The sequence below is a fragment of the Astyanax mexicanus genome, chromosome 4 (genome assembly GCF_023375975.1).
Source record: "Astyanax mexicanus isolate ESR-SI-001 chromosome 4, AstMex3_surface, whole genome shotgun sequence".
In the NCBI taxonomy this organism is placed as follows: Eukaryota; Metazoa; Chordata; class Actinopteri; order Characiformes; family Acestrorhamphidae; genus Astyanax; species Astyanax mexicanus.
Genome location: NC_064411.1, coordinates 4,125,252 through 4,150,556, shown reverse-complemented (window position 1 = coordinate 4,150,556; position 25,305 = coordinate 4,125,252). Strand labels below are relative to the sequence as shown.

General features: G+C 35.8%; 2 protein-coding genes across 3 annotated transcripts in view; both read left to right on the top strand.

Moving 5' to 3' along the window:
- The window catches only part of LOC125801378 (zinc finger protein 239-like), a 337,284-nt gene that overhangs the window by 234,722 nt on the left and 77,257 nt on the right, over nucleotides 1–25,305 (top strand). The window lies entirely within an intron of this gene.
- Nucleotides 7,717–25,305, top strand: part of LOC125801395 (zinc finger protein 239-like) — a 250,068-nt gene continuing 232,479 nt past the window's right edge. The window contains exons 1-3 of one of the 2 annotated variants that reach the window (XM_049478034.1): nucleotides 7,717–7,799; nucleotides 10,294–10,413; nucleotides 18,940–19,036. The gene's annotated coding sequence lies outside the window, so the exon portion shown is untranslated. Of the gene's footprint in view, nucleotides 7,800–10,293; nucleotides 10,414–18,109; nucleotides 18,164–18,939; nucleotides 19,037–25,305 lie in introns of those variants that run through there. The other variant, XM_049478035.1, reaches the window with a different exon arrangement.

The window sequence follows — 25,305 nt, the reverse complement described above, 5'->3', positions numbered from 1 at the left end:
CAGGAACAGGCCCATCTCTAGTGGCTTGCATCCGGGTTGAAATTAGCTATGAAAAACATAGTGTTAAATAATGCTGTGAAAATACACTATAACCATACGGGGGACTAATTTTGTGGTACCACTTTAAAATAAGACTACCTTTATAAAGGGTTTATAAATGGTTTACAATTAGTTTATTAATGGTTACTAATTAGGATGTAAATGTCTTAAAAATAATTCATAATCAGTTATAACACATACATAGAAAGGGCAACAATGACCTGTTATGAAATAATGAACCCACAGCCATCTATATTGTTGCCCTTTCTATATATGTGTTATAACTGATTATTAATGATTTTAAAGCATTTACAACCTAATTAGTAAGCATTAATAAACTAATTGTAAACCATGTATAAACCCTTTATAAAGTCTTATTTTAATGTGGTACCAATTTTGTTTTGTGGAAGAATGTATTTAATTTACCCTTAACCATTTTATACACAGTCAAGTCAGAATATTATGACCAGCTCCATACACCATACACCTATGACCATACACTCACTGAGCATCTTTTTAGCTCCGCTGATCATAAAGGACACTCTGTAGTCCTGTATCTGTTTCTCTGTGTACTTTATTATTAAGTTTGCTTGGAAAAGTCAACTTACTGTTCTTCGTAATCTTCTTCTTATTATTATCTTATTCTGCGCTCAAAATTTAATCACTATCTCCTCCTACAGCTTGTGACGTAGAAATACTAAATTTAGCAGTATCGTCGGACCTATACCCGATTAGGTTGCTTGTGCTTTTTAAGCGATATATCGTACGTTTTTCGTAAAAACTTCGTAAACGTGCACTTTTTTTCCCCATAGGAAATGAATAGGGGACAACTTTGAACATCCACATAGGTCACAATTTTTGAGATATGAAGACAAAAATCGGACGTTCTTTACGGAAATTTCGACGATTTGACGTTTTCGTACAATTGTCGTACGAAGTTTCCCCATAGGAATGAATGGGGGGGCCTTTCTCTCCCCTGCTCTTCCAGTACTGTGTGTGTTTTTGGAGGAGCTGCTGTATGGAGCAGATACTGATCAAAAGTTTGGACACCCCGGCACCCCAGCCAGGGCTTAGCAACCAGTTAGCAACACCTTAGCAACCACCTGGAAAACATTAGCAACTGCATGGCAACCACTTTAGAAATGATAGCAACTGCCTAGCAATCAAATAGCAACAGTTTAGCAACCACCTGAAAAACGTTAGCAACTGCCTAGCAACCACTGAGCAATCATATGGAGTTTGTTAGCAACTGCCTAGCAACCATGTGGAATATGTTAGCAACTGCCTAGCAACCACAATAGAAATGATAGCAACTGCCTATCAACCGATAGCAACAGCTTAGCAACCACCTGGAAAACGTTAGCAACTAACTACCAAGCAACCACTTAGCAACCACTTTAGAAATGATAGCAACCGCCTAGCAACCAGTTAGTAATCAAAAGTTTTTAGATTTCAGCATTTAATCAAAAGTTTTTAGATTTCAGCATTTAACCAAACGTTTTTGGATTTAAGCATTTAACCAAAGGTTTTTAGATTTTAGCATTTCATCTAAAGTTTTAGCATTTAACCAAACATTTTTAGATTTAAGTGTTAAAATCCTCCACATGTGTCTAGGAAGAAAAATATGGAGAACATAACACATGGCTATCCTAAGTCAAAGAGCCAGCAGAGTTTAAGTAAGAAAGAGGAGAACAGGCAGTAAATAGCGGTACAAAAATCTGATTTAATTTTAGCTTCCCACCACTCATTTGCACATACAACAAACCATGGCAGTATTTACATTATTTACATATGCTGTATAAAACAACAAAGAAAGTACCACTCTGGGAAATGTAAACTATGGACGGTGCTACAGAAAAGAACACAACAAAACATAACCATATTAAACTACCTAAAGCCAAATTAAGTACAAAAAGAATATAAAGAAAATATACTCCCTAACTAATAACCTAAATACAAGGGGTAGCACCCGCCCTCTTACCTAGGGACCGATACAAACAACTCCTACATGATGTAAAAATGTACAGGTGCACCTATTTTACCTGTTTGCATACCCAGGTGGTACAGAGTTGTCTTTTAGCCAAAAAGAGGGATTAAGTTAACCACATCAGAGAAGTAATACAATAAAATTAGGCTACAAGAGCGCATTGGCCTTAAAGCATACCCCATGGTTCTCTCTCTCTGTCGGCCATCTTGGTTCAGGTCCTTTTGTAGTCTCCACCCACAACTCTCTCCCATGGCTCACCTGAGAGAGAGAGAGCGAGAGATAGAGAGAGAGAGAGATACTGCACGTAAGCATTTAACCAAAAGTTTTTGGTTTTCAGCATTTACCCAAAAGTTTTTGAATTTTACCATTTAACCAAAAGTTTTTGGACTACTTCTCAGCCAAAGTATTTGTATTCCACAATTTAGCCAAGGTTTTGGGCTTTAGAATTCAACCAAATTTGCTCCATTGCTTCATCAGTAAAAAATATTTTAATTCCAATTTAGTCAAATAAACATTTTTACTGATTATAATTTTGCATAAAGGGGATTGGAAAAAGAACGGATAAAGGTAATATATAAGATGTAAACAATATAGGTAAGATTGTGATATCAAGACTTACATATTCTTATGTATTCTTAAGTATTATAAAAATGAAATAGAAATGATGAATTTCAAGATAAAGCGCCACCTACTGTACCCACCCAGAGAGCATAGACAACTGTACTTTTAAATACTGTGCATAGTATTTTGATTGTCAGTTGCAGCCATAATTATTCTGATCAGCTCAGATATTTTGTTTTGATGCAGGAATACGAAGCCTTTTTTGTGTTGCTGCGCTCAGTTCTCTGTGTAGCCATGTGTTGGGGTTGTTGCTTTGTCTTGAGCCACATAGGTTAGGAGATGATAAGGAGATTCTGAGACTTCTGGTGGACTTTGGTAGTTCACTGGTGCTTGGCAGGGTTCTCCGTGCAGTCTCTCGACTGTCCATTGTGGCTGTTGGGGTGTTGTTGTCCCTCAAACAGAGATACAGACAAAAATGGTTCATTTGTGATTAAAAGTAATTCCATAAATGTTGTTCTAAGACACTATAGGGTGGGCTTTAATTCATATTAGCCCCCCCCCCCCCCCCAAAAAAATATCAAACCCACTCCAACGGCCTTGATAGCAACAACCGCGACGTCCACCACTTGCCAGCCCTCTGCCTGGGAAACCAGGAGTTTGGTGATACATTTCACTCAGATGGGAGACTCCTTTTTGTAGGGCGTCATCGGCCGTGAAAACATTCTGTGTAAAGAAAAGAGCACAAACATACAAAATAACATGTTTATACTGTTTAATTCATTATGTTTCACTTAATTTATTGTATTACCCATGATTAAACGGTTCATATTCTAATATTTTATCAAACTATATATTATTAAACTGTTTTTGGACTAAGTGGGGCTATTTTGCTGTTATTGTTCTGTTGTGTAACGCTTAGCACTGATTAAATATTACATAATAAAAATATATATGAAAATAATTAAAATAGATATTTTCTTACTTAGCAGCACTTGTGTCCCCATTTTAAAGTGTCTGGGTGGAAACAACACCACACATCTCTACCAAGCAATTAAAAAAGATATATTTTTATCTATTTTCATATTATTTAAATAGTACCAAGCGTTACATATACAGAACAATAACAGCACAATAGCCCCACAAAACCCAAAACAGTTTAATATTATGGTTTATTCTCCCAACCAATCAACAAATAAAATATTTGCATATGAACAGTTGAATCATGGGTAATACAATAAATTAGGTGAAACATAACAAATATTTTATATTTAGTCCGTTGTGCTCTTTTGTTTGCACAGAATGTTTTCACAGTCGACGACTCTCTACTAAAAGGAGTCTCCAATCCGGGTGAAATGCATCACCAAACTCCTGGTGCCCCGGGCAGAGGACCAACAGTTGGTGGACGGTGCTGTTTTTGGGATGTCAATCAGACACATTCCTAAGTGATTACTTATTGGATAGAAAATGCTGTGTGGTAATCTGAAATTCTGTGCTGAGTATTTGTTTATAAACAGTCTGACACTCTTCTGAGGTAGAAATCAGACAAAGAATAAATCTGCTCTGGGAAGTCATTGATTCTGACCCACCTGAAGATGAAGGCAGGGGAGAAAAAAAAAAAAAATTCCCGCACCGACCGCGCCGTCTGCGTCCTTAATAAAAACTTTTAAGAACCAGGGAATGGCGAATAGTTTTATACAGTGCATGTGATAATGTGGTTTACAAATCAGACATTAAAGATAATGAACGTCTAGCATAAACTATTATTTATATCGTCTCATTGCTGTGTGCATCTGTAACAAAACATTTATAGGAACTATTAAAATAAAGAAATAGATTTGTGAGCCTGTACATACATAAGTGTAAATCATCCAATACAGTGTTGGACGAAATTTATATCACACTATCGTTTGTTTTGTTACAAACAGTATAAAAGCTACTGCCTGTGGCTAAATGGTGGAATGCCAATACTTTTGTCTGAATGAGCTGTGTTCAAAAACTTTTGGTTAAATGCTAATATCCAAATACCATTGAATAAATGGTGGTGCAGCACAGATATGCCTCTTTATGGTTTAGTATATCTTCAGCCCAGCAGTGTTAACTCTTAAAAGCAGAAACAGTTATGATCATAAACCACAAGCACATGTCTTTCTGAAAAATGCCAATTATAAAAAAATACTTTCATAGGGTTTAAAAGGGCTGATAAAAACCTTTAGAAAAACACTGCAAAACACCACAAAACCAGCAGAAAAATATAAAAACCATAGAATATTTGTTTTAGCAGGAAAGGATAGTAAGCTTAATTGAATGTGTTTAAATTCAAAAGACAGGTATAAAAACAATTAAACACATTTTATTTTGAATTAGTTTAAACACAACACACACAATCAAAAATCAAAAGCACAAACACATACAACCTCACCCCCCCAAAAAACCCTAACAGAACATGCTAAGAAATATTACAATCTGAACACAAAAACTTGTCAAATTACCACATTATGGTTCATTAAAAAGTGGGCTTTCAATGGTTAAAATGACCTCCCCTTCCCTCACAACAGCTACTTTTAACGTCACCACTCCACACAGTGGCGGGAACGCTGAACACCTCCATGGTGTCACTGAGGAGAACAGTCTCATCGCCTTTTGTGGAGATTCCCACAATCTCCATCTCCACTGTGACCTTCAGTGACTCTGGTTCCTGTAACACAGAACATGGTGATAGGAGTAAGTTTTAACAGTCTACATTCTTTTCTGGTACAACAGCACAACAATAAAGTGTTAAACTACGGCACTGTAGTTATTAGTAGTGATGGGTCAGACTCTTAGCCGGCTCTTTGAAATAAACGACATGCGCTGACTCCAGAGAGTGAGCCAATTTATATATATAAATATAAATGTATAAATTAAAGTTTTACGATGATACATATAAACCAAAGTAGAAGACAACATAAAATATACATTAAGGAAGAAAACTAATGATAGAAATAGTGAAATACTAACAAGAGGCAACAGTGAAAGCTCCTCATAAACTCTTACAGTTTTTAGGCATTTCTTATTCTTAGCAATCTCTAAAGGATTTCAAAAGTAGAATAAAGTCCAGTAAGAAGATATCAAATCAAGTATTTACAATGATGACCGGACTCAGCCCAGTGTCTTTTTGAACGTAGGACCAGGTCTGGGCCTTATTCGGTTTCTGACTGTGCTGGAAGCTATTGCTCCGTTCTTTGGAGAAGGGATTTAATCCAGCAGATTTACGCCAGCAGTTTCAGGTCAGTGGCATTCTGCTCATTCGTTGATACTTGCTTTTGTTTTCTTAGCGATTGTTATACTGGAGAAAAAGTTAAACAGCACAAATATGTTCTCTATACAAATCCCAGAATGTTTTTTGTTTATTTACTGTAGAATGTTTATTTTCTCAATGGTCTGAATTTAAATTAGCTCAGTTTATTAGTCAGTTATTAGTCAGTATAATCAGTTATTAATTTAATCCCTGAAAATGTTTTATTTCCAAGGATTACTGCACATGTTTATCTCTGTAAAACCCTGGAGGAGTTCTTTCAATCTATTAGTGTTCCAACACTACAAAGCTGTACAGCTCAGTACATCACAGTCAAATTAGCTCAGTTTATTGCAGGCCCTGAAACTGAGCTCAATCATTCATTATGTTCATCCCTGACAAAGATTTTATTTCCAATCATAACTACAGTTGTAATGCCTGAGTTGTGTTCCTAATAATACATAAAACTCAATTAAATTTCACATAGTTACGATGGTATGAGAAAGCCTGGGCACCCCTGATATTTTCTAAGATTTTACTTTATAAATTATTGGTTGTATAGACAAGTTTCAGTTAAATACATTATATTCATATATGTTCTTGGCCTATAGAAGTAGTGACATAAGAAATGTTCAGTGTCTGTAATAAATAAGAAGTAAGTAAAGCTGAGATAGCTTTAGTAATTTTGTTAATGAGCTTTTGGGGAGAAAGTCAGGTTTGATGGGGACAGTGAAGGAAATGCACCATGTGCTGTGTACAGCTTACAGTGTGAGCTGTTCCACCAAACAGACACTAGAGTGTAGTATGGGAGCATCAGGATCCAGTGCTGCGTTTGTCTGCTCTCTCTGGCAGCTCCTTCCCAGTGTGAAGCCCCGCCCTTCAACCTGAACTAAAATGATGTCCCTGCATGGAGCACCCTCTACTGCTCTGATAGGGTATTTACTTTTAGCATTTTTCATGACTTTATACAATTATCACTTTACAGGCCAAAGTTATATAATACTATATACCTATGTGTTTTTAATTTGTTAAGTGCAATGTTTTAGAAAATGTGCATTTTAAAGGTATTTTATGTAAATATTACTTTTAGTTTGAATACTGTAGTGAATAATAGTTTAGATACAATAATTTCAGTGTGTGGTGTCTAATACATTTTGTCCAAAGTAAATCCAGTATAAGAGGTGCCACTTTTTATGGGTAAAAGATGTTTTTCTTTAGTCCCGTCATCTTGAGGCCCTTCTAACCCTTCAGGGGTGACAATAGGTGCATGTAAATCATTACATAATATTTAATAAGCATATATTTTATAAATTAACTAAAATAAAAATCAACTAATTTAAACTGACAGTGACTGACAGTGGCTGTGAAAAAACTCAATCAGAGCTGGAGGAAGAAACACTGTAAGGAACCAGGATTCAAATATAAAAGGACTAACATTTTAATATTATTCATTTGTGTGAAACCAAAGTGATTATTATGTTGTATTTTTGTATGTTTAATTATTGTATTTAAGTATAAAGAAAGTTACTTTAGATACCAGTTTTTGTGAAACTAGGAATGTTGCATATGAAATGTTATTTATATTTATTACATTGTTACTTTGTGATGCAAATCATTATTATGTTACACATTTTCAGGATGTTTTTGGAACATTATATGTGAAAAGTTATAGTTTATCCTTTCAGGAATACTTTAAAAATATTGCTGAATATTAATACAGATTTTTCTGATAACTGCCCACTAGATGGAGACTCTGCTGTGTTGTTTTGTGTTCATATGAAGAAACACCTGAAAACATTCTAAAATCTGACTAAACGATCTAAAAACCAGTCTAACCAGTTAATGTGATACACACCTCAGAAAGACCTTCAGTTTATGAAGAGACGCTGCGTTACGACACAGACGACTGATTTTACTGCAGAATCCAGAAATATAAAGGTAGGATTAATATTTGATTAACTTTAAATTATCTCATTCTTATAAAAATATATTCCTTCTTACACAGTGAGTTTGATCTTGCAGTCTTGTTGAAGTTTGTAGGTTGAATTTTACTATGTTGTAAAAGAATCCCTGTGTGAAACAATAATGCCTCTGTTTTGGGTGAAGCTGATGTTTAGCTTTTTATTAGACAGATTTTTATTAATCTCATTATTTCCATTAAACCTTAAAACAAGGAAATGGTTTGTGGGTTTATGTGGAAATGCTTTATTGTTTCTTTGTTTGGTTGAAACAGTTCAGTGTCTGAAATTTAAATAGTCAAATACAGTCATGGCTAAAAGTGTTGGCACCCCTGAAATGATTTCTTTTGAGAGTATTGTAAATAGACACACACAAAAAACAGAAAAACACCATGTAAAATATATATAACATTTCAAACAAAATTCCAAAATCAGACCAAACTAAATTATTGGCACCCTCAAAATAATATTTGGTTGCACACCGCTTGAAAAAAAAAAAACTGAAATCAGTTGTTTCCTGTAACCATTAAGGAGCTTCTTCCACCTCTCAGCTGGAACTCTGGACTCTTCTTCTGTAATCTGCTCCAGATCTCTCGTATCTGAAGGGTTTCTTCTCCCAACAGCAGTTTTAAGATCAGGTTTAAGATCTCTTCACTGGATGCTGGAAACTTCAGAACTCTCCAGCTCTTTGTTTTGATCCGTCTCTGGGTGCTTTTTGAAGTATTTTTGGGGTCATTGTCCCCTGTTTTCTGGGGGTTTATATGATATGTGGATTATGGCTGTAGTTCAGTGGAGTCTTTAGTGATTGATCTCAGAAAACTGGAATGCAGCTCAATGCTAGTGATTAGCCGGATCAGCAGTGAAGGTTGGAGGGTGGAAGCTGTTTTCAGAGCTGAGTTAGCGGCTGATGCTTGATAACAGATGGACGGCACTGTGCTGGTTAGATTATTGTATTTTATATATTTATATATATGAATATTATTATTAGGTTCTGGGGTTTGATATGTGTAATGTATGGGGGATTTTAGGTTTACCTGAGGTTGAATAGTGTAATAAGGTCTCTGGGTGAAAGATGGATCATAAAATGAGGAGGATCTAAAAATTGGGTGCAACACAAACAATTTATTTACACAACATGAAAAGTCAAATGAAAAAATCTTAAAAAATGAAAAGAAAAGGATGGTGTAGGTTATTTGCATGCACACTCTTTACACACCGGACTCAAACTCACTTTGGAGAAAATGTAAACACTGTAAACCCGGATAAGTTGATTGATCTTAAAGAGTTTGAGGCAAGTGATTGCCTACATTTTTTAAGTAATGCATACTACAGAAAATCTATTCATTTAGGTAAGTTCAATCTAAATGCCTGTAAGAAACCTTTTGAGTTTAGTTAATTAAAATCTAAAATAGTTATATTTAAAATATACTGTAGTGTAAACTGTTCTACCCGGTTATTTAAACTCAACTTTTTACTTGTTGTGAAAGCTTAAAAAAACATATCAGGATCAAGAAAGAAAAAGTATATGTATTTTTCCTCATTAGAATTGTTTATTTTAAATATTTAAAATTAGAAACAATACAGTACTTTCAAGGAACCTAAAACCTAGTCTTAAATCTGGCCAATTAAAAAAAGTAAGTAAGAAATGTTGTTCAGAAAATGGAAAAATGACCAAAATGATTTTTTTCAACTTAATACATTCTCAACATGTTCTGTGGTAGCAATTATTGAATTAAACAAACAAACAAATTAACATGAATCTAGGTATTTTGCAAAATACAATACATGCAATGTTTGGTAAAAACACACATTTAAAAATACAAACCACAAAGTGTAACAGCAGAACATTAACACTGTTAGCTAGTTAGTCTAGTTTGGATACTATCATGCTCAGAGTTATTCTCAAAAGCTGTTTACACAATGATATAACACAAAAAATCCACAAAAAATACATTGCATTTTCTAACTTAAGATAAGCCTCAACTGCAAAAAAGAAAAACGTCTCTTGAACATGGAAATCTTCTTACAAATTCCTAAATGTAAAAAGAGCTGAAGGCAGAAAATGGTGTCTTGGTTAATGGAGTCAACTGTAGGATGTCTGTAGATCTTCTCAGGAGAACAGAAAATAATAAAATAATAAAAATTAAATACAGAAAAAAATAAATCATGTTGTTTGAAAGTAAAAGATTTTCTAGCACCTTCCACAGAACAAGCCCAATGAGAATCTGCAGGGGCGTGGTCTGAAATAAAGTAATAAAAAGTTTCTTCAACTTAAAAATACTAATGTTCTCAGTGATTCTCTCAAAATAGGAGACCAAACTAAAAGTGTTTAAGTTATGCAAAAAAAATGTTTTTTAAAGTAATTTTTATTCAAACTGTTCACACAGAAATAAATGATGGGTTATCAGTGTAAGAACAGCCACATATAAAGCAGAAGCCCCGCCCCCAAAGACTCCATTCTTTCTGTTCTTCAGGTTCCCCTGAGAAAAGTGAGCCCCTTTCCCTCCCAATCGGTGGAACCTCCCGGTGGGTTAAAACAACCCCTGAACTGGAGCGATTTGGGTCCCCAGCTTTATTAAAGACAGGAACAGGAGGTCTGTACAAACACTCACACTCACACTCACAACTACACTCACTCTCACAACTACACTCACCCTCACTCTCACAACTACACTCACACTCACAACTACACTCACACTCACAACTACACTCACACTCACAACTACACTCACAACTATACTCACAACTATACTCACAACTACACTCACAACTACACTCACACTCACAACTATACTCACAACTATACTCACAACTACACTCACACTCACACCACTACACTCACACTCACAAATACTGATTTGCTGCCCCCTCTAGTGCAGCGCCCCTATGCATCGCATAGGCTGCATACACCCTTTTTGCGCCACTGACACTCAAACAACTACACTCACAACTAAACTCACACAACTACACACACACTCACACCACTACACTTATACTCACATAACTACACTTATACTCACACAACTACACTCACACTCACTAATGACCTCAGCTTTATTAAAGACAGGAACATGAATTCAGTACTCACACTCACACAACTACATTCACACTTGACTTTGTTCTGATGTGAGTAAAATGTGCTCCAACAGGTTTTTTTCTTTCTGAAGAAAAGAAAAATACAGACAGTTCCTCATTCTCAGCCCTGCTGACAGATAAAAAAAGGACAGAAGAAAAAGAATGTAAATTCCAGCTGGTAGGTGTAATAGAAAGGGGAATTCACACCCGTAAAAGAAGTGATTTCACTTTATTAAAAGCCGTGTGCTGTATCTCTTCACAGTTCTGGTTTTAGCTTCATGTATCTGAGCAGTAGATAGATCCGTGGACGTGAGGGTCAGTAGAGTTAGGATCCAAGCTCTTCTGTGCAGTGTACAGGTGATCCATCCATTATCCAGTAAGAGTTCTGCAGCTGTAAAAGCAGACAGTAGTAGATTCCACTTCTATGATGATAAATGGAAGTTTGAAATGTTGTTTACAGATATAGATCTGAAGCTAGTCGTAGCCTTTTCTCTCTCAGTGTTGATATATCAGAAGTAAGCATAATTAATGCAGAAATATCCCTAATTCTCCTAGAAACTTAAATCACAGAGGGGAGAGCTCGTCAAGTGCATATAGAGTTAAATAAATCTATGTGTACGTCTCCAATGAACCATCTCCCTGCTATCCCTTATACTTAATTTATTCTGTATTACTGCACTACCTCATATCCACGGCTGCTTACTTTTACACTTTTGAATAGTTTTTGTATTTAGATATTCATGTATTTATTCTTCTTTCAGCATTTTTTAATTTTATTTATATCTAATAAGGTATTGTTAATATTTCAAATCTCAGTTTAGAACATCTATAGTCTTATATTTCTTACTCTGCTTTCTTACTGTACCTCCCCTATTATTGCTGTTTGTTTCTACTGTGTTGTGTAACTGCTACCGGCTGCTAAATTTCCTTCGGGATCAATAAAAGTATCCATCCATCAGTTCAGAATTTGAGAAGATATAAAAGTCAGACTGCAGAAATGATCAGAGGGAAGATTCTGTAAATCAGAGTCTGTATGTATTATCAGGAGTCAGGAATCTGGATGTTCAGAGTTGACTTGAGTTTATTTACACAGAAATGTCTAAGAACAGCTGAGTAGATGAGAACCAGTCTGTCAGGTTCAGGAGGCTTAAAGTTTAGAATGTGACTATTCCTGTTCCTTCTCTCAGTCTGATTAACTGTGGGGTTTAGGTTGTGTTAAAGTACTCAAGTCCGGTCTCGAGACCAAAGACCTTGTTTGGAATCTTGTCTCTGTCTCGGGGTGAGGTGGACTCGAAGACTGTGGACGAGACCGGCCGAGTGCGAGTCCTCTGTATGAGGTGCAGCTCTGATAGGACAGAGAACACTCAGATATATATGTGTGTGTGAAGTTAAGTATGTCTGAGGGGGAGGGGTGACACCCTCAGATCAGACAGCAGTCAGGAGCTAAACATCAAAATCTTCATACAAAACAACTAACAACTTTTATCATCTTAAAAAAATAATATACACCTGCAACAATTACAAAATACAGTTTAAACCCGATTAAAAACGATTTATACATATTAACTAGCTTACTCACCCAAGATGAAGAAAAGCTATTTTTCACTGGAGTATTTAAATTCTGAACTTCCCCATCGAAATTTAATCCATTAGGGTTAAGAAATAAAAAGAATATACAGCTTTCCATTTAACCAGAGATGTTCTCTTTAAAATCTATTTTTAATCAGCATGCTTTGTTTTTTAGGGATTAGTCACAGAGCGTGAGGACTTTTATGCTAAAAAATGCTCAGAAATTGATGCATCATCACAGAAACTGCGTGTGAAATCTAAACAGGCCCTCCACTTTGATTAACATCCATATTGTCCAGTTATATAATTACACACACACACACACACACACAAAATAGGCGCTTGCATTCAAAACTTCTCTCTCGACTGTTGGCGGTAAAATGACGTATTTTCACATATTCACTGTGTTTTGAAAGCATGATGCTGCGCACGGTGCGTTCACTAGGAACTGCAGCTGCTGCTATAAACAAACTTTTACACTTATCAGAAGATTAGCAGGAGCTGCTTGAGTGATTCTGTTTAGGAATTGTAGATTAACTCTTCAGTGGAACATGCTCTTTTTTCACTGGCTCACTGGAGTTATACTCTTGTGAATCAAGAAGAAACATTCCTGACCTTAGCGACAAGCTAGCTACAATACTAATGTTACCAGGGAAAGAACTAAAGCTAGTGACAAGCTAGCTAACCTTAGTGATAAGCTAGCTAAAATACTAATGTTACCAGGGAGAGAACTAAAGCTAATAATGAGCTAGCTAATCTTAGTGATGAGCTAGCTAAAATACTAATGTTACCAGGGAGATAACTAAAGCTAGTGACAAGCTAGCTAACCTTAATAAAGAGCTAGCTAAAATACTAATGTTACTGCGGAGTGAACTAAAGCTAATAATGAGCTAGCTAATCTTAGTGATGAGCTAGCTAAAATACTAATGTTACCAGGGAGAGAAGTAAAGCATGAGCTAGTTAACCTTAGCGACAAGCTAGCTAACCTTAGCAATGAGCTGTTTGAGGGCAAATTGCGATCGTTTTATTTTACATTTTATAATGAAAATGAATAGAATTTTATTCAGCTGACTTTTTGTGGTGACTTCTGATTATGTTTTAGAAGAGAAACAGATCATTTTGGTGAACAGAGAAGGTATTTTAATGTTTTTATTTTTAAATCTTAATCTGGTCTCAGTCTTGACTCAAACACAAAAATCTTAGTCTTGACTCAGACTCAGCTCTAGCGGTCTTGACTACATTAGTTGTACCAGAGGATCAGGTACTTTATTTGAGCCGATTGATTCTTTAAAATCTGGGAGTGCTAATCCTCTTTTGTCCTTACTTCGTTGCAATGTTGTAGATCAGACTCTAGGTTTCTTTACATTTCAAACAAATCAGGATATTTGTCTGTCCCACTCCCTCCACTGACTCACAGGGATTTCTACCAGTGTATCTTAGAAAAGATATAACAGCCTGGGTAAAATATTCATTTTACGGCTTTCAGTGTGAGAGCTCATGTCTAAAGGGATTATGAACTACCTTGACAAGTATTTTTTTTCCCTTTTTAATCTCCTCAACACCCTGTCACTTTTTATAGGGCTTATAAACCCATTTACATTAAAAGCAACTGCTTTTACATCATAAGGCATATCTACCTCCAGTAACAATGTAACAGTATAAATTCTACCCTGGCTGCTTAACTGTTACGGCCTGAAAAGCCAAACCAGTAACATATGCTAAGATGACACCCGCTCACGCATTTTTAGCCCAGACCAAAGATGATACCAACCACAGAGATACAAGCCAAAATGATTTATTTATAATTATCGGTAGCATTTACGTCAGGGATAAGAAATGCCTAAAATAACAAACAAACAAAACTAACTTAGAAATTTAGAGCTAACTTACCTAACAAAAAAAAAGGAAATAAAAATACATAAATCTTCCCTCCCTCCCTAACTAACAAAACACAGGAGAAAAGAAACCCCCCTCCCAAAGAAACAGGCCTTATCCCCTACAGTGCTACCTTGGCTTTTAGTATTATTTGAAGTGTATTTACAGAAGTATTATAACAAAGTTAAATAACATGTTTAAGTTATCTAAACAGCTCCGTTTTTACTCACAACAGCACAAACAATAAGAATAGTAAGACAGGTGGTTTGGTCTGGGCGGCGTGGTGGTTGAATGGGTCGGGTGTTGCGCTGCACTCCACATCGGCCAGCGCTTTATTGTGACGCAGGACCAGGATCAATTAATCAGCTCCTCCCTCTCACAGGTAACCTGCAGGACTGATAGAAAGAGTGAAGGAGAGCGCAAGAATGAGGTAGCTTGGAAAAGGGAAGGCAACAAAGAAAAATATAAACATCTCCCTCCGTAACATTAACCAACACAAAAACATAAAATAAATTTCCTGAACAGAGGAAAATTAACAGTAATCTTCAACTTTGGGGAATCCAACCAACACTTCCTCAGCGGAATCACACAGCCTATACTACAAACCAATACTATCTACCTGGTCATTATTAAATAATAAAGCCATCAAATAGCACAATAATTCAGAAAACAAAAATGGAATATCAGAAACAGGTGGATTTGTGGATTTATCATTAGAAATGAAATAAAAATATTTCCATTGGTTAGTGCTACGTTTGTGCTGGTTTGTGCAGCAAAAAATAACGTTTGTGCTGTTATAATTATTGAGATATTAAACATTATATTTATTGTTATCGTTATTGAAATATTTAACATAATAGGTCTTACCTGTTATGTAACACAGCCCCTCATCTGTAGCCAAGTTGTACCAAAGTGGTCTCATTAGTTAGTGCTACATTTGTGCTGGTTTGTGCAGCAAAAATTAGTGTTTGTGCTGTTATTGTTATTGAGTTATTAGGAGAAAAATATTGAATAGCTGTGAATCTGGCCCCTCATATAATCAGAAATGGAATACAAATATTTCCATTGATTAGTGCAATGTTTGTGCTGGTTTGTGCAGCAAAAAATGCATTTGTGCTGTTATAGTTATTGAGATATTAAACTTTATTTTTACTGTTATCATTATTGAGAAATTAAACTATTTAATGTATTACCTTTTATGTAACATAGCCCATCATCTAAGGCCAGATTTCATCAAAGTGGTGTTTTTCTAGTGATGTGTTTGTGCTATTAGAATAAATGTTTGTGCAATTTTAGTTATTGAGTTATTAGGTAAAAAATATGTAATGGGTGGCATTACCCAGCCCCCCAATAAAGCCAATTAATTAGTAGTTAATTTATGTAAAATATTTCCAATATATGTGTGTAATATAATTATATATAATATTTATATATAATAAAGCACAGAGAAATATCTTTAGGTGACATGACTGTTCATGGTAAAAACTGGTTTACCATGGTAAAAATTGCTCCTGCACATATGAAAGCATATATTTAACAGACTGCACTGTTAATGCCGTTTAACTGGGCTGAGTTCCTTTTTACGAGCACAAACAACACTGATGAATGAGGGGGGCTGGGTGATGTTGTCTGGAAATAAATATTGTTTTCCCTGTAGCTGAATAACCAAAATACCTGAAATATTTATTTTTACAGCACTGCTGAACGAGACCACTTTGGTGTGGTTTGGGCTTTATTGGGAGGCTGGGTAATGCCACCCATTAAATATTTTTTTATCTAATAACTCAATAACAATAACAGCACAAACACTAATTTTTGCTGCACAAACCAGCACAAACGTATCACTAACCAATGAGACCACTTTGGTGCAATTTAGCCACAGATGAGGGGCTGTGTTACATAACAGGCAATACATTAATTGTTTAATATCTCAATAACAGTAAATATAATGTTTAATATCTCAATAATGATAACAGCACAAACACTATTTTTTGCTGCACAAACATAGCACTAACCAATGGAAATATTTTTATTCCATTTCTGATTATATGAGGGGCCAGCTTCACACCTATTCAATATTTTTTTCCTAATAAATCAATAACAATAACAGCACAAACACTAATATTTGCTGCACAAACCAGCACAAACGTAGCACTAACCAATGAGACCACTTTGGTGCGATTTGGCCACAAATGAGGGGCTGTGTTACATAACAGGTAAGAAAATTAAATGTTTAATATTTCAATAATGATAACAGCACAAACGTTATGTTTTGCTGCACAAACCAGCACAAACGTAGCACTAACCAACGAAATATTTTTATTTCATTTCTAATGATATGAGGGGCCAGCTTCATTAAGCACTGTGTGTAAATGGGAAATCTCTTAGCGCCAATCATGGAGCCGGTTCAGGGAGAAATCCCCACCTCTCAGGAGAAACAGCCAATCAGCTAGTGGAGAAGCCCCAACCCCCTCTCTGTGGAGGATTTTTTTTTTATTTAGCAGCGGGGTGCAGTGAGCGGATTTTAAAACGTCTGCATACACGGCGATTTTTCTAACTGAAAGGTAACAGAGCTAACCATGTAAACTGTGATGAGATTGTTTCTGATAGCTGGTTAAAATTGTGTGTTTTTCACCAGATCCAGTTGATCAGCTAATAAACAATCATTTATTGAGTTTACCTGTTAAAATCCCTTAGCCCCTTAGATTTACTAATGGAATATATCTGGTCCTTTAGTAAAAGCTTATGATACTAACAAACTAGGAGGGTTTTATATTAACTTATTAACCTCTGCCAAAAATCTCAATGAAACATAAGGTTACATTCTTTTACGTAAAAGACCGCCATCATAAGAAGTACTTTTAGTCACAAAAAAAAAAAAAAAAAATAGAATAAAATAATAATAATAATAATAATCACATTTGTTATATTATTTTAAACATTAGGTGATAACTCATGTTTTTTTTTCATATATGTATATAATTCAGAAATTGCATGCATGTTTTTTTTTCAGCAACAGTAAATGTAATGCGGAGTAACATGTTTAGGTTGTAAAATGATCTTTACTTGGATGTAACAAATAATAAACAGAACCAGATGGTTCATTTCTGATTAAAAGTAATTCCACAAATGTTGTTCTAAGTCACTTTAGGGTGGGCTATTATTCATATTAACAGATGTGTGTCCCCCAATATGAAACCCGCTCCTACGCCCCTGTCCTTAGTGTATATTTAAAGATAAAATAAAAAACGAACCATATTAGAACATTCTCCTGGCTGGAGTGTAGGTAGGATAACTGAATAGCCTAAATCACTGTATTGGTGTGAAGTTAAGATAAAAGAGGTTATATAGTTTGTTTTTAAATTATTTTTATTATTTGTTTAATTGAGATATACTTTTATGTAACCCTTAAATAAATAATGACAGTGAGCTCAGGCTGTGTAATGCAGTCATGGAAAACAGAGTCATCATGAAAAACTCATGAAAACGTTATAAAATGTGGGTCAGAGCATGCGCAGTGCGGGGAGGAGCACTTTTGGACGGGTAGCAGAACTCGGCAGAACACCGGTCTGAAAACTGGGGGGTTTTACTGCTGTGTGGGAGAAACTTCAGACTCATGAGTATTAAAACATTCCATTCAGCCCTGTGATATGATTGGATGACAGTAGCCAAAAACGAACAATAGCTCCGCCCACCCAGCGCCTATTCGCTGTGAGAGTTAGGAGGCGGACCTTAGAGAGAGACAGGTGAGACTCAGGTGAAGGACAGAGTGAAAGTAAGTTCAGTCTCCGCCATTAGAAGAGGACAGAAATCCGGATTCACTCGGTAAGTTCAGAACTGAAGAGAATGAAGAACAGAACCGTGTAGCTTAAAGTCAGAACCGGTTCTAAAGGTTCCTCAGATCCAGAACCGGTTCTTTAAGCTCAGCTCAGTGTCCGATTCCACTGGAAGAACCAGGATCAGCATGGAGATCTGAACCGGGCCTGGATCAGACCTGGACCTGGTCTAGATCAGACCGGCTGGAGAACAATCAGCTGTAACAGATCAATAATGCTGTAAACTGAAGAGAAATGCGCAGATATAGATTGATATTTATTGATCACAGTGTAGTTTATGCTGTTTAAAGCGCATTACTGCTTAATGTGGGCTTTGATCTGTTGGGGAGATAAAAACACGGAACTGCTATAAAGGCGTGTTTATATGCAGTAGCGCTGTTTAACCAGCAGGGGGAGCAACGGAGCTCAAGATCACGTGGTGTGTTAGTGTTTTTAATCCTGCTGTTTTATATTATACTTAAATAATCTCTCTATTCTGATTCAGTAACAATAATATCATTAATAATAATAGAACAGTGTGTATATTTATAATGTTGTGTAATGCAGTAATATTACTAATAATAATTCAATTATAATCATTATAATAACAGTAAATGTTTCTGTAATGTGTAGAATAATGTGTAATGAGGGTAAATCACACTGTTATGTATCGTTCTCTGTTTGGTTTGTTTTGTTAGTTTATCAGGTTTTGTTTAATGCAGTTCTGATGATAATGTCATTATTGTAAGAATAAAGGTTTTATTTTAATGGCTGATCTGTTCTCAGGGGTCGGTGTCGGCAGTGTTCAGCTGTGTGTGATTGAAGAAGAGTAAATGATGGATCTTCAGAACTCCAGCAGTGGAGGAGGACCTCCTGTCCTAAAGTGAGTAAATTAAGTGATGGGTTTAATATGTAAAAAAAGTTTTGTATTGTAATGGTTTCAGCTCTAATCCTGGAGCTGTGATCTGCATATTTTACAGTTATAAAATATTGAGAACCAGACCAGATCTCCTGGACCAGATTCAGAACCCTGTGCTGTATTTAAACACAGAGAAACGCTAAACAAACCAGCCAGTTATTCTTATAGTAGAATGTGTTTCTAATCTGTATTTAAACACAGAAACGATAAACAAACCACAGAAACAGTATTAGGTGGTTGCTGTAGTGATATTATGCCGTTGCTAGGTGGTTGCTAAGGTATGGGGTGGTTGCATATTTGTGTAAAAAAATATGGTCCATATATTTTAACATAAATGTGACGATTTGCTCAAAATCCGGATTGGATTAGTCTGTAGTGAAAGTGAACTCTGAACCAGATCCATTGTGAGGATCCGTCTCGGATTTTACCACACGCTGTCTGGGTTTACATTAGCATTAGAAATGAGGAAATCCTGATGTGCTGCATTTATATAGATCAGATGGAAGTGATTGGGTTTGTTATTAAAGCTGTGGAATGAAGCTTCTCACAGAAAGACTTGTTCTATTCTGTTCTGGGGTGCGTTTCCGGTACAACGACGGAGCCTAGCATTGAACTAACGTGGTACGATGCATCGTTAAACTAACTAACATCTGAAGTACGACCGTTTCCCGAAACCATCGTACTTTGTTGGAACCACAGAAGTCTAAACTATGTTGGTTTGAACCACCGTGGTGGTCTTAACTAAGGTGTTTTCAGATGTGTTCGGCCAGACTTTCCCAGCAGGAATCGTGCAAAACTCACAATCTTTAAAATATTATGCCAAAAATTGTTACAGATTTATTATTTAGGCTATTTATATTGTAATTATCACCAGAACATATCGGACAACAATACTATTAATAAAATAACAATGAACTGCAAGTAAAATCCACACAATAATTGCTATACATAAATGATTCATTTTAACAGACAGTGCACATATTTGCTATTGCAATATTTTAAAAACAAAATAATAATACATCACCATTCTGAATGAGTCTTATTAATATAAAACCTGAGATATGTGTGTTACTATGCATACGACGGTGCAGCGGGCGGTGTTCTGTCGAATTGTGCTTCCCATCGAGATGTGCTTCTTAACACCAGTGCCAATGCATTGGTGCAATGCAGTGAAACATTATTTATTTATTTATTATTTTTTATGGTAATTCTGTTCTTCTTGGGTGCATTGAACAACCAGAAACCCCTTGCCATTATTTCTGAGTATTACAAATGCGTAAATGACAGCTGATAATAATGAAAGTAATAATAAATGAGCAATGAAAAAAATAAGGTTTATAATCACCCCTAATAACTCTAAACTGTCTCCTGATATTTTGATTCAGGCTTTCCGAATATCCTACCGAAAGCATGTTTAAATATGGGGCTTTCTTTATTTACACTCTGTCTGTCCCTGTTACCTCCAGAGGATAATTAGGTAATTCAAAACATCTGCTCATTACATGTCTCTATAATTTTCATTTTTATTTTAAGACATTTTTACTTAGTTTTTTTTTGTTATAAATATATTATTAAAAGACACATTCCTGCCTACTGTATGGATACATTCACTGGGTACAAACAATGCAGATATACCCTCAAAGGTTCTTAGGGTACAGGTGTATACGTTAAAGCCATTTTAGAGTATTACCCCAGTGGCAGTTTGGTACCCTTATTCAGAGAGTGCATATAGCACAGTGGGTTTAAAAAAATAATTATTAACTAATTCATAAATGTTCACAGCACAAGTTATCTTTACTCAAGAGATGCCTGCTTGAATAATTAACATACATCTTTCCAAGACTGTAAAATACATTTTAGCTAAAGAGCACTTAATTCATGTTTGCCAAATAAAGCTAAATGTTAAAGACATACATTAAAAATGGCCAATTAACATACATTTTCAAAATACATTTGAGTACTCAATTTAATTATTTTCCATGTGCGCACATGGGTAAAAGTGAAGTGGCTCAATTAATGTAATAAAGACAAACATTAAAAATAATTATGTACACTTGACATCTTAAATCCTCGTGCAGCAATATTAATGTGATTTATCAGCTTTCTGTATCCTACCGTCCATCGTCTGCACTAATCACCAGGAACTCCTTACGACAGGTCTAGAGCTGTAGTTGGAACGACACAGTTGAACCACGATAGTTGCGAACATTCGCTGGAACTACGGTTTTGGGAAACACCTGAGTAGCTTAACTAAGTGCTGCACTATGTAAGTTACTAACATGGTTACCTCCATAGTTCCAACTACGCTTTTTGGAAACACCTGCGTCGCAGCTGCATCATCCAGACTATGTAAGTTGCTAACGTAGTTAGCAACTTTGCTTTTGGGAAACGTACCCCTGATCTGTATCTCTGTTAGAGTTCAGTATAAAATATACCTTTTAGTTTATAATACAGTATAATTGTGAAATTGTGTAGCTCTTAACAATACATGTTATTAACTAGTCACAGATCTATAAAATACATATAGTAAATATGACCTAATCAGGTGATGACATTGTTACATCATGACAAACACAAATATATTAAACAATATTGTTAAAGAAATTAAAATATGTATATTTATTAGACGAGCGTTTTTCAGTTTGGGGCAGCTGACAGAAAGCTTCGGGACGCTTCTGGGACGGTTATGAAGAAGTTAGTCTGGAACCTGTGAATAAGTTTTAGTAAAGGAACACATTACTCCACACTTTACTCTCATCATGGATCATCATGAAGATCTGTTTACAGGGAGAAGAGAGCAGCATCTCCAGCCCCCAGTGGAGTGTCTATGAAGAGTGATTGGTCCATGAAGGATCCTCCAGAGTTCAGCAGTGGAGGAGGAAGCTCTGGGTCTCGGTACATCACTGCACTAAACTACTGTTCTGTTCTGAGAGTGAAGCTCTTCAGTTCCTGATCTTTATTAAAGATGTGCTGTGTGTTGGAGTTTCACTGTGTAAATGCTGGAGTTTCACTGTGTTTAATGTTAACAGAACTGAAACCCAGAGAGGAGCTTCTCCAGAACCCAGCTGTGTTTCTATGAAGAGTGACGCGTCCTTCGGGGAACGTCCTGATTTCAGCAGTGAAGATATGACTTCTGACCCACAGTGAGCGAAACATCACTTACATCATTTACTGATTTTTACTATAATTTATATTTTTAAACCATATAACACACACACACACACACACCCTCACACACACTCACACTCACCCTCACACACACTCACCCACACACACACACACACACACACAAGAGGTCAGTGTGAGTTTCTCTGTATGTAATGATTGTTGTACACAGCTGGGTGTGATGGGGAGGCGGGGTTTAGATTAGACTGACTGACATCAACAATGAAAGTAAATTACAATATCAGCTACAGATTGGAGAATAACACATCTATATTAGGGGTGTGTGATACTGATAAAAACAATATCTAAATATTTTTTTATTTTGTCATATAAAAAACATAAAATAATATTGAACAGTGCACCATGTGACCTGCCAGATATCCTTGAAGTTATATAAATCAAATTAAAACATTAATTGTATTAATCACAACAATATTCTGTGAAGTGACAACAATCATTGTGCAGTCTGCAGTTTCTGGCTGACTAGATTATTTTTTGTTTTATTGCTAATGTCAGTATAAATGAGAATATTTTAATCTGCTGAGTAACTGATTTTAACTGAGAGCTTTAATGGAGGAAATAAACTCTAGAGTAGCTCCATATTCCACCTTTAACAGAATGGAAAGAGAAAACATGCCTTCAGCTGTGTGTGTGTGTGTGTGTGTGTGTGTGTGTGTGTGTGTGTGCGCGCGTGTGTGTGTGCGAGCGAGCATGGGGGAAAGAGAGAGAGAGAGATTTGGAGGAAAATGAAGCGTGAATGAAAAACCCACAATGGTCACAGAAATAACTTGAATGTGACAAAAGTAATAATAAATAAATAATATTCTATGAAAATAAATAAATGAAAATCTGACATTGATTTGGACTGTGTGTGACCCCGAGAACATTCAGATGATTATATTTATTTATCTAAAAACACTTAAATAAATAATAGCTCGACTACGCCACCTGTGGAATTTCACCTCAGGAAATATGGTTCAAATACACCTTTGAAAACACCTTTATAGCACACAGGTTCATTTAAGAGGAAATAAAATTTACTGGCTGCCAAATTCTTTTAAAATGTTACCATCAAATGTCAATTTAAATTATGCACACTTGGGCTATTTAGGCTAGGTTCACAGTTGAGAATACACAAATCACCCACACACTACAAAACCTCCAATAAAGGTGACTCCATCACAGCAACCCCAGTGTAAGAGAAGTGAAGAGGAAAAAGGAAACTCCCAAGAGGATAACCAGTCAGCCCAAAGGAGAACTTGTGCTGAAGTTCTATGAACAGAGTAAAAATAGACAGATGGTTAATAATTTATATCACAGGTTATACCAGTTGACCCAAGCAAGTATCAATAATGAAACACATAATTCAACATCAAAACCCAGGGTACAAACAGGGTTGACCCAATAACACAATATTAAACAAAATAATAACCAAAAAAATATTAGGATCAAAAATAAATAAAATCCAAACGAAAATAAAGAAGAGAAACAAAATTAATAATTCAACCCCATGGACTAGATGCAGAATTAGAGCAGTCAATTATAAAATATCAAATCAGATTAAATACAATATAGGCAAAACAGCCCAGGCCAAACACCAGCCTAGGCAAAACAGCAGCAGACACTAGGGAAGAAAGTGTGCTCAATACCACCTCGACACGGTCAATCGGGCACTTCAATGGGACACCTAAAAACAAAACAATTTATACAAATAAGGAAAAAAGTATTTTAAATAAAGGAGCCCTTAACCCCACAACTAAGCAAACCCACCTTTAAGCTGGAATCAATATAAATACTTGCTTTAGGTCACTCTGCTTTCAGTATCTGAAGTAATAGGCTCGTTTCATGCAAAAATCTACAAAACAAACAATCCCCATTAAAACAAAAGAGCCCAGAAAAACTTCTAAAGAGATTAAAGGTGAATCTTAAGCTCGAGGAGCATCAGTGTCAGATCACACCATCTCAATCCTATTGAGCATCTTTGGAAGGAGCTGAAACATGGAGCCGTCTGGAAAAGGCTTTTTCAAACCTGAGACAGCAGGAGCAGTTAACTCATGAGGAGTGGACCAAAATACCTGCTGAGAGCTGCTGGAATCATTTAATTGCAGTGATTACCTTAAAAGGTTGTGCAACTAAATATTAAATTAATGGTTACAATTTTTTATGCCCAGGCCTGTTTCATGAGATTTTTATATATATTTTAAATAATTCTGTTGAAGCATGGCTGAAAAGCAATATCTGACTTTCATATGTTCATTTTCATAGCATTTTTATTTATTATTACTTTTGTCAGATTCTCGTTATTTCTGTGACCAATGTGGCTTTTTCTTTCATTAACCGCGGGGTACCAACAGTTTTGTCCATGTGTGTACATGTGCTCTGTTCTCTCCTCTTTTATACTAAATTAAACACAATTAATGCTACTTCTGCTGAAATTGCTCTGCTAACATATCTAAAATATTATTGATGGTAAACTAAAGCTTATATAAGCGCTGAATCGTTTCTCCTAACTGTACAAAAAATATTCTCCACTCAAAGCTTTATGAGCACAGAGCACATTAGCGCCATCTGGTGGCCAAAACCACAAAGTACTTTATGTGTCTGGTGGAAAAATTTTTTTTGCTAGGATTATTGCTTCTAAAACTATGTTCCAGTGTATTGAAAACAGGACATTGTTTCTTTAATAGCATTGAATAAAACGTCATCATCTGTCGTGCATATATTGATCATCTCAGTTGCTGGGGTGAGTGCATACATCCAGTAATGGGAGAATGTGTTTTAGTACAATACATAGACCAGTAATGTATTCAGAATTAATTATAATACACTTTAAAACATATTTTGTTAATTGAAATTCTGCAAAACCTTTTAGCTGTTTTCTTTCTAATTACATTCACATTGCTGCTGAGCTGCTGAGCTACAGCTACTGATTGCTCACCTGAATGTTTGAGTATAAATACCCCTTAGTTTCAGCTATTAGTTGCTGAGTATTGAATCTAGGTTCCCTAGCTCTTCTACGACACATATCTCTTTGTTATTCTGCCTTATCGTTTATTGACCCCTTTCTC